Source organism: Myotis davidii, unplaced genomic scaffold (genome assembly GCF_000327345.1).
Source record: "Myotis davidii unplaced genomic scaffold, ASM32734v1 scaffold810, whole genome shotgun sequence".
NCBI classification, from domain to species: domain Eukaryota; kingdom Metazoa; phylum Chordata; class Mammalia; order Chiroptera; family Vespertilionidae; genus Myotis; species Myotis davidii.
In genome coordinates this window covers 12,095-21,867 of record NW_006282094.1, presented here as the reverse complement: position 1 = coordinate 21,867, position 9,773 = coordinate 12,095, and the positions used below count along the sequence as shown (strand labels likewise).

Genomic DNA, 9,773 nt, shown 5'->3' with positions numbered 1-9,773 from the left:
CCCTTACTGTCTTTTCTCTCTGCCACCTCGGTAATATGGATATTGCTTCATTTCATTTTGTCCCACACTTCCTTTATACTGTCCTCATGCTTTTTAAGTTTTTTTTCTCTTTTCTGCTCTAATTGATTTTTTTTCTACCTTGTCTTCTAATTCACAGATTCGATCCTCAGCTTCTTCTAATCTACCGTTAATTCCTGCCAGGGTATTATTTTTATTTTTTGTTAATCATTACTTGAGGATATTTTTTTTCCATTGATTTTCAGAGAGAGTGAAAGGGAGTGATGAAGAGAGATAGGGTGGGGAAACATTGATGTGAAAGAGACACATCAATTTGTTGTGTTCCACTTGGCTGGGGATCTAACCTTCAACTCAGGTACTTGGCCTTAATTGAGAATCAAACCTTGACTCTTTAGTGTGCAGACAAACACTCTACCACTGAGCCCCACCTTCCAGAGCTCTAGGGTAATTTTTATGTCAGTTTTGTCATTTTTCATTTCTGATTGGTTCTTATTCATGGTTTCTGTAGCTGTTTTCATGTCAATGTAGTACCTACCAGGTTCCTTTTAGTTCTCATTAAGTTGCTTGTAGTTCTCACTTAGTTGTTTGGGCATCCTTGTAACCATTACTTTGAAATTTATATCTCATAAATTGCTTTCCTCAATTTCATTTAGCTCTCATAAAGAAGATTCTTCCTATTCTTTCATTTGGGGCCTTTTTCTTTGTTTCCCCATTTTTTGCTGTTTCTTTGGCTTGTTTTTGTGCATCGGCTAATACTACTGTATTTCCCAGTCTTGGTGGGGTGGACTTGTTGTGAGACCCAGTCATGTAGTCTCCTTGATTTTCTGGGTTGGGAAATACCTTGTGTGGGTTATATGGGTTCTTCTGTTGAATTTGGGTCTTGATTGCTGTTGTCCCATATGTGGGTGGGCTCAGCCCTTATGCTTTTTGACTGCTAGTCTCAATGCCCCCACCATGTCATGCCAACTGTTATGCACTTGCTGACAGCACAAAACAAGGCAATAACAGACCAAACCAAAAACAACACTAAAAAACAAAACAATAATGAAAATAACAGTCACAACCAAAAAGACTAAAAAAAAACAACCAACAAAACAACACCCCCCCCCACTACCACTAAAAAAAAAAAAAAAGTGACTACTAGAAGAAAAAAGACCAAAAGAATTAGAGGGGAGAAATTTTTTAAAAAGAGAGAGAAAGAATTTGAAAGCCAAAAACAAAGAAACCAGAAATGTGGTAAGTATACAAAATACAAGATAGAAAAAAAATGAATGAAATAATGATTAAAAAATAATAATAATGAATAAAATAAAATACATTATAGGAAAAGAAAAATGGGAAAAGAAAAATAGAATTAAAAATAAAAATTTTAAAAAGTAAAGAGAAAGAGAAAAATTTCACTAAACTGAAAAATAGCAACAGGAAAATATAGAAAGTGAAAGAGAGGCCAAACCACACAAAAACAACAAACACACACAACGGCAAAACAGCTTTGGACTTTTGATCTGCTATTCGTGGAGTTCGCTGGATTTTGCTTCAATGTTATTGGATCTGACCCCTGTTATGTGGGTCCCAGCCTCCCAGACAGTTCTCTACTGCAGTTCTCTATGAGCCGATGTCCTAGCCCCAATCTGGGCAACTGGCTGAAGCCCTGCAGAGTGGATCTCCACGTAGTCTGGTGGGCGGAGCCTCTGTTTCCCAGAGATTGTGTCTACTTCAGGACTAGCCCCTTTAATGTACTTGTGCGCTTATTTCCCTCCCTCACACAGAACTGGGCTCTGCAAGTGTATCTGGTGATGTCAGTGTGGTTTCAACTGATTAGCATCGTGGGTGGTGTCCATAGCTTTTAGGAAAGGCAATGCATCAGCTGTGCCTGGGAAACTGTCAACCTCTTGCTGCTAACCCATGCAGGAAGTGATTTTTAAAAATTAATTAATTTTAAAAAATTCCAGCCCTGCTTCAGCAGGGCCAGCTCTCACTGGGCCAGGCTTCTGCCCAGGCTCCCACCAGGCCAAATACCTGAGTCCCCCACACCATCAAGCTCAACTGCATGGGCACAGATTTCCAGCACAGAGCTGTTCCACAGTTTGGGGAAGGAGAGCCTCCTATTTGCCCAAGGTGAGGAAGACCATACCTCTTTCCCAGGGCACTCTGACTGACCCCTATCCTGCTCTCTGCTTAAAACTCTTTCAGAGAATAATTGGCTTATTAGATTCACAGCTGGATGTCTGCTCAGACCCTTCCACAAGTCCAGAGTTCTACTGTCACCTCCTGCAGAGACCAATGAGGGCAAGCTTTCCAGGCTGGTGTTATAACCAAGCACTTGCTTTTTGCCTGGGATACTATGCCATGAGTCCCCTCAGAAGACTGAATCACCATTGATCCCCACTATCTGATGGTCCGTGGGCTCCCGTTCTCTTTTCTGTTGCTCTGGTTTGGGGATTCCTGTGTGGGGCTGGAACCCTATGCTCCCTAGGGGCAGGAGCTGCTCTGTGGCACCTTCCCTCTGGCTTCCCAGCCACAATGAGCAGCTGTATGAATTGGCTCACCCACTCCAATGTCTTCTTCTGTCCCTTTTCCATGCTCACTGTTCACAGTATTTCAGTGCAGCTATTTTTTCAGCTGTTTTTTAAGTCAAATGTTCTGCAGCTGAACCTCAAGTCCATTCCAGCGCTGAGAGCAAGCAGACAGAACTTCCTTAGACTGCAGCTATCTTGCCCCCTGCCCTTCTCTGTCTCTTTTTATGGCCTTTGTTTTGAAGTTCAGTTTCTAAGACATTGCTACACCTGCTTTTTCTCCATTTTCATAGAAAAATTTTTTCCATCCTTTCATTTTCATCCTGTGTGAGTTCTTTGTAGTGAGGTGGGTCTCTTGTAGACAGCATACACATGGGTCATGTTTTCTTATCCATTCAGCTACCCTATGTCTTTTCATTGGAAAATTTACTCCATTTACATTTAAGATTATTATTGATAGATACTTAATTATTGCCATTTTATTCTTCTTTATGCCTATGTTCTTCTCTCTCTCTCTCTTTCACTTCTTACAGCAGTCTTTTTAACATCATTTCTTGCAATGCTGGTTTGTTGGTAATAAACTCCTTCAGCCTTTTTTTTTTTTTTTTGTCTGTGAAGCTCTTATTTCACCTTCAATTTTGAATGATAGTCTTGCTGGATAGAGTAGTCTTGGTTTCAGTTCCTTGTTTTTCATTGCTTTGAATACTTAATGCCAGTCCCTTCTGGCCTTTAGTGTTTCTATTGAGAAATCAAGTATCAGCCTTATGGGATCTCCCTTTACGTATCTGACTGTCTCTATCTTGCTACCATTAAGATCCTCTCTTTCTCTTTAACGTCTCCTATTTTAATTATGTGACTTGCTGTGCTTCTCTTTGGGGTCATCTTGACTGGAACTCTCTATGCCTCCTGAACTTGTGTGACTTTTTCCTTCACTGGGTTAGGGAAGTTTTATGCTATTATTTCTTCCAACAGGTTCTCTATCCCTTGCTCATTTTCTCCTCCCTCTGGTACCCTTTATGATATAGACATTGTTCCATTTCATGTTGTCCCAAAGTTCCCTTAACCTGCCCTCTTGCATTTTAAGTATTTTTTTTTTTTTTGCTGCTCTGAATGAGTGAATTTTACTGCCTTGTCTTCTATTTTGCTTATTTGATCCTCTTCTTCTTCTAACTTATTGTTGATTCCTTCCAGTGTATTCTTTATTTTGGCTATGTCATTCTTATTTGTGACTGGTTGATCTTTCATCCTTTATATGTTCTTATTCATGCTGCTGAGCATTGTAAAAACCATTATTTTACACTCTGATTCTGATAAATTGCTTGTCTCCAATTCATTTAGCTCGCTTTCTGGAGATTCCTCCTGTTCTTTCATTTGGAATCTCTTTCTTTGTTTTCCCATTTTTGTTGTTTCTTTGTGTTTGTTTCTTTGTATTGGATAAGTCTGTTATGCCTCCTAGTCTTAAAGAAGTGGCCTTCTTGTGGGATCTAGTGTTATAGTCTCCTTGATCTTCTGAGCTGGGTACTCTAATAATGTCAATTTGTGGGTTACATGGGCCATTTTGTTGTATTTTAGGTCTTGATTTTGTTGTACTTTAGGTCTCAACCCTAACCACATCATACCAACCCTTATTCAGGTGCTGGCAGAACAAAACAAGACAAAACAAGACTGAACCAAAACAACAACAACACCTCCCTCCCCCTCCACACACGCACACCTAAACAAAACCAAAACAAAATCACCACCAACAACAAGAAAGGCTGAAAAGGGGAAAGGAAAGAAGAAAAAATACTACAAGACATGAGACCAAAAAAATTAGGGATAAACAAAGGAAAAAGAAAAAAAGCCAGCAACAGAAAAAATAAATAGAATAAAAGGAGAGAGAGAAATCTGGGATATGGAAGAAAAAAGAGAAGAAAGAAAAGGAAGAAAAAAGAAAAAACCTTTGCATCTGCTATTTGTGCAATTTGCTGGATTTTGCTCTGAGGTTGAATCTGGCCCTCTGGTATGTCAGTCCTGGGAGGTTCCCTGGTGTAGGTCACTTGTGTCACTGTACCTGCCTGTCCCTGGACAACCTAACTGAAGCCCAGCAGGGCAGAGTCCAAAGAAATCCCATGAGCAGGGCCTCTGTAGCCCAGATTCTGGATCAGCTTCAGGTATCACTCCTTGAATGTCCCTGTTCTGAGCTGCTTTCCCTTTCTCTAGGGAATTTGGCTCTGTAGAGGGCATACTAGTCTTTGCCTGGATGGTTTAAACAGACTCAGGTTGGGGGTAGATCCTGTAGTTTGTGGGTGGGGTGGGCACTTCCTCTCCTTCCAATGCCTCAGCTCTGCTTGGCTTGCTGGCACCCTCTCACAGCCACCTTAAGCAGGAGGTATTAAAACACTAAAAAATAAAAACAAATCAACCCCGCTGGCACTCCAATCTGTCAGTGCTGCTGGCCTCCACCAGGTCGGGCTTCCTCCCAGGTTCTGACGAGGCCAAATATCCAAATCCCTCAGGCTGTCAGACCCAGCCACAGGGGCACTGATTTTCTAGTCCATAGCTTTTTTCCCTTACCTCAGGTATCTGCAGGGCAAGGCCGAAGCAGTCATTCCATGTGTTGTGGAAGGGGGCCTCCCCTGCTCTCAAAGTAGTCAGACCTTCTTCCCAGGCCCCACTGTTCAGTCTCCATGCAGCTCTCCATGAAAAAATCCACTAGAAAGTAAAGAGTCCCTCATGATCATTGGCGGGCGTGCCTGCCAGACACCCTTGCTAGGCCTGAGCTCCCCTATATGGCTCCTTCCTACTGATTCAGATGGGGCTAACTTCCTAGGTGGAATGATGGTGGTGCGCTCATCAGGGACTCCTGCCTCAGTGCTCTCAACACACCCCAGCAACCAGAGCTGTCCTGGCCACTTCCCTCTGTTTCCAGTGCTCCCCTCTCTGTGGCCTAGCCACAGTTTACTCATTTTCTGTCCAGGCTGCAGTTCCAGTGGTGCCAAGGGCTGGGGAGGCAACTGCACCTCTGTGGTCAGCACAGCAGCTCTGGGACCACAACTTCTGCTGCTGGATCACACTGCCTGTCTGGGCCCAGACAGCAGCAGCTGTGGTGGTAAGGCTGGGTGCTGAGTTGTTGTGACCTTAGTGATCTCCTCCTCAGGAAGACTCCGCAGATCCAATGATGTGCACCTGGGGGAGAAGCACTGGGCCCCAGGGGCAGTGGCTGCAGTGGGAGGGGGGAACCTGAACCATTGCCCAAGTCCCCACACAGAACACTCACACACACTCCTATGCACACTTGCCCATACACACACTCTCTCGCATGCGCATACACCCCCACACCAAGCCTGCCACCATCCTCTAATCTTCACTCCAAAAACATCTATTTGTTGTTCCATTTATTTATGCATTCATTAGTTTATTCTTATATGTGCCCTGACCAGGGATGGAAGTAGCAATCCTGGCATTTCCAGAAAATGCTCTAACCAGCTGAGCTACCAGGCCAGAGCTTAAGTGCTTTATTTTATAACTGAGGAAGCTGAGGATTACTGACCCAGGAATTTATTATGTTAGTGGTAACTAGTGTAGAGATCTCCCAGTTTGGCTATAATCAGCCCTACTTTTGTACTTCTGTCATTGAATCCCTCAGGAAAACAAAAGGAACTGAGAGAATAACACTACAGCCAGGTGATAGAAACAGAAAACTCTTCCTGGAAGCAGTGATTTACTGAACTTTATAACACACTCTGCAGTCCCAGGGGAACGAGTTGAACATATTACTTTAATTTCTAGAAAGCTTCAGTTTCTAGTTGCAAAACAGACTGAGAAGGGAATTTCCAAGCATTGGCTTACAAGCTGCTTGTAAACTTCGGTCATGCACCTTTCACGTGTATGATGGAGCTGATTATTAATCACTGGCCACCTAGGAGTGAAAGCAGAAGCATGGGGGCGTGGCGGGAGAGGGGACTAGGCACCCAGCTGTCAGGCCAAGGGCAGAGGTCATGATAGAGTCTCCCCAGGGCAGGAGAGAGCAGGGTGGTGAGAAATCAACAGCCTGGCCACCTGGCCACTGGTGGGGTGCACTGTAATGACTGTGTGCTGCACTTTCCCCCAAGCTCCCCAAATGGAAATCACCTCCATGCTCTCCCTCCAATCAACTGCACCAAGGCCTTTTCAGGCCTCCTTTTCACTCAGAATAGGGCTCATCAGACTCCACAGCAGCTGCTCACCTCCCTTGAGATGCAAAGGTCTGTGTGAACACAATATGGGGATGCAGATTTCCATGGAGTAATTCACACCCAGGCATAATTTTCACCATATGATTGAATTAGGTGACTACAAAATACCCAAAGACTTATAAATAAATAGCTTTGAGGGTTTTATTTGTCAAAATGAGTTAGGACTTTCCTGACTCCACATAACATTACATCTACATCTACCTATGTTTTGAAGAAGTGGGGAGAAAAGCCCTTCATGAATATCTTAGACTCCACATAATTCGGTTTATCAATTTGTTATATTCCTTCTCATCAATACAATTGGATTCATCTGTGCTTCTCTGGGTACTTTAATGTAATTAAGTTTGGGTCTCTGGAAAGAAGAGTGTGAACTAAGTGCCAGTGTGAAAAACAATAGTTATAACCCATGTTAAAAAATGGATTTAAGTTCCAAAATTTCCCAAATTGCCATTCTTTAAAGCATGTGAATAAGAAGTTTATAATGGAAAAGCAACAATGTGCTGAATATGATATGATGAACAGAAATTTGACCTTAACTAAGCAAGACATAGGCTTTCTGCTTTAGATCCTTAAAAAGGAAACTTTTAGACAATTGGCAGAGCTCAGCATTGTTCTTTTGCTTACAGGGATTGACTGCTGAAGCAGGTGCCTATGATCAAGGTGCCCATAAAGAAGGGAACGGCCTCATCAGTAATGAAGCCTTTAAGCAGTGACCTGAATGAAATAAGTTAACTAAGCAAATTTCTGGAAGAAAATACTCATACAGAAAGAACTACAAATGCAAAGTCCCTGAGGTAAGCTATTTAAGAACACCCAGGTGATCCTAGAGATTGGAGCAGAGTGAGGAAGGGACTTGTCAGAGATGGTATGGGAAAGGTTGCAAGAATCAAAGTCAAACAAGGTCCCAGACTGATGATAAAGCCTTTGGTTTTCACTGAATGAAATGAAAGGCCATTGCAGGTTTGCAAAGGAATGATATCTGATTTAAATATTTAAAAGATCATTCTGGCTACTGTGTGAGGAAAAACACACACACAACACAGATTATTGAGAGGCAAGGGTAGAAGCAGGGACACTAGTTAGGAGGCTGTTGCAATAATCCAGCTGGAAAATACTGGTGGCATGGACCAGGATGGGTACAGTGGAGCTGGGGGAAGTGTTCAGGTTCTAGTTACTTTCTGAAACTTGAACAAAGAGGATTTCTCATCAATCAAATGTAGAAAAATAAAGGAGACAAGGGTGACAGAATTTTCTGGTTGGTGAGGAATGGATTTGTCACTTATTAAGAGGAAAGAAGAATGATAGAGGAACAAGTAATCAAGACTTGAGCTTTTGTTCTGCTTTAATCCATAGTCCTCTCTTTAACCCAGTGTCTTCACACAGTATGTTACTTGGCCCCCAACACCCTTGGCCATCTTCTCCTGATAAAGCTCCCTCCTTTCATGATTATTCTGCATCTTCATATTCCCATTATGCAGGAAATATTTACCAAATATTATTTTCAGAAGTTGTTATCATAAAAATATTAGGATTATCCTTTTATCTTGGCACCAGCCATTGAGAAACATTGCTCTCACCTGAGGAATTAATTCTTATTTTCTATGCAGGTTCTGATCTGCTAAGGAGAAAGAAAGAAACCTCAAAACCCTTTTGGTGAGAGATGTTCTGGTCCTGCAAGAGGGTTAAGCTGAAAAGAAAAGCCCTGTAACAGTTGCTGGGAAACACAGATAAGTATCCCCATGCTCTCTTCATCCTATCTCCTTGCAGCTCTCAGATTCTCTGTTTAATCATGTCACCCATGAGAGTTACTTGCTAACATGGTGAAAATTATCAGTGGCAAGTGTTAAATTAACTTATTATTAACAATAAATATAAGCTTGCAAATAATTTTTTTGAAAAGTGAATTGGAACAAACTAAAATGTATCCCTATATTAATACAGCTCTCGCTTGCTTTCTAGAGAGAATAGGGTGGAATTACAGCTAGCTCCTGTGTTGGGAATGTCACAGAATCTTAAGCAGCCCCATGAGAGTCAACATTCATGTGAATGGCAGTCATTATGTGAATCATAGAAAAAAGATTGAGGGCTGCTGACTTAGCTTCCTAAGGACAGCAGTGTGCTGGGACTCAGAAGAAATGGAGGACACCTCTCTGTCTTTGCAAAGCTTAAAATTTTATTAGTGACTTCAGATGAAAAGAGACAATTTAATGCTAGCATTTCCTACATCCATGGAGCGCTGGGTTTATAGACCTGCCATTGCTTTTTCAGTGATCACTCACCTCTCTTATCATTTCCCATGCCTGCCTTGCCTCACACAGGAGCAGCAGCTATCATCAAAATTATTGATCAGGGCCAAAGGCAGGAAGTCTAACAAAGGAGTTCCATAAAGAAGCAGAGGCAGCTGCTTCCCCAGTAGGATTTGTAGACACAAAACTTATTTGTCTCCACTGGTCTCTCTTGGGATCAATGGCATCATCATTGACAACAATAAAAACAGCAGTTACAACATAAGGAATGGTTAGTGTGCCAGAATCATCCTCATTTAATTTTACCACAACCTGGAGAGGCTGGTTCAATTAACTCCTCATTCCACAGATGAAGAAACGAAGGCACAGAGGGGTAAGGTAACCTGTTCATAGTCACCCACTAATAAATGATGGATGGTGCACTTCAATTTAGGTGTGTCTGACAATTTGGTTAAACATCTAAGTTCTACTCTCTTAGCAAATTTTAATTATACAACACAGTGCTATCAATTATAATAACAATGCTACATTATAACCTCAGACCTTATTCATCTTATAACTGAAAGATTTTATCCTCTTACCAACCTCTCCCCATTTACCCCATCCCGCAGTCCGTGGCCACCACTTTTCTAGTCTGTTTCTATAAGATTATAAAAAAAATTTTTTTAAGATTCCACATATGTGATACCATGCAGTATTTGTCCATTTCTGTCTGGCTTATTTCACTTTGCCCTCCAGTTTCATCGATGCTGTTGCAAATAGCAGAATATCTTTCT

At 41.9% G+C, this 9,773-nt stretch overlaps 1 pseudogene; it reads right to left on the bottom strand.

Moving 5' to 3' along the window:
• Positions 1-5,584: 5,584 nt before the first annotated feature.
• LOC102772325 overlaps positions 5,585-9,773 on the bottom strand; it is a 6,145-nt pseudogene continuing 1,956 nt past the window's right edge.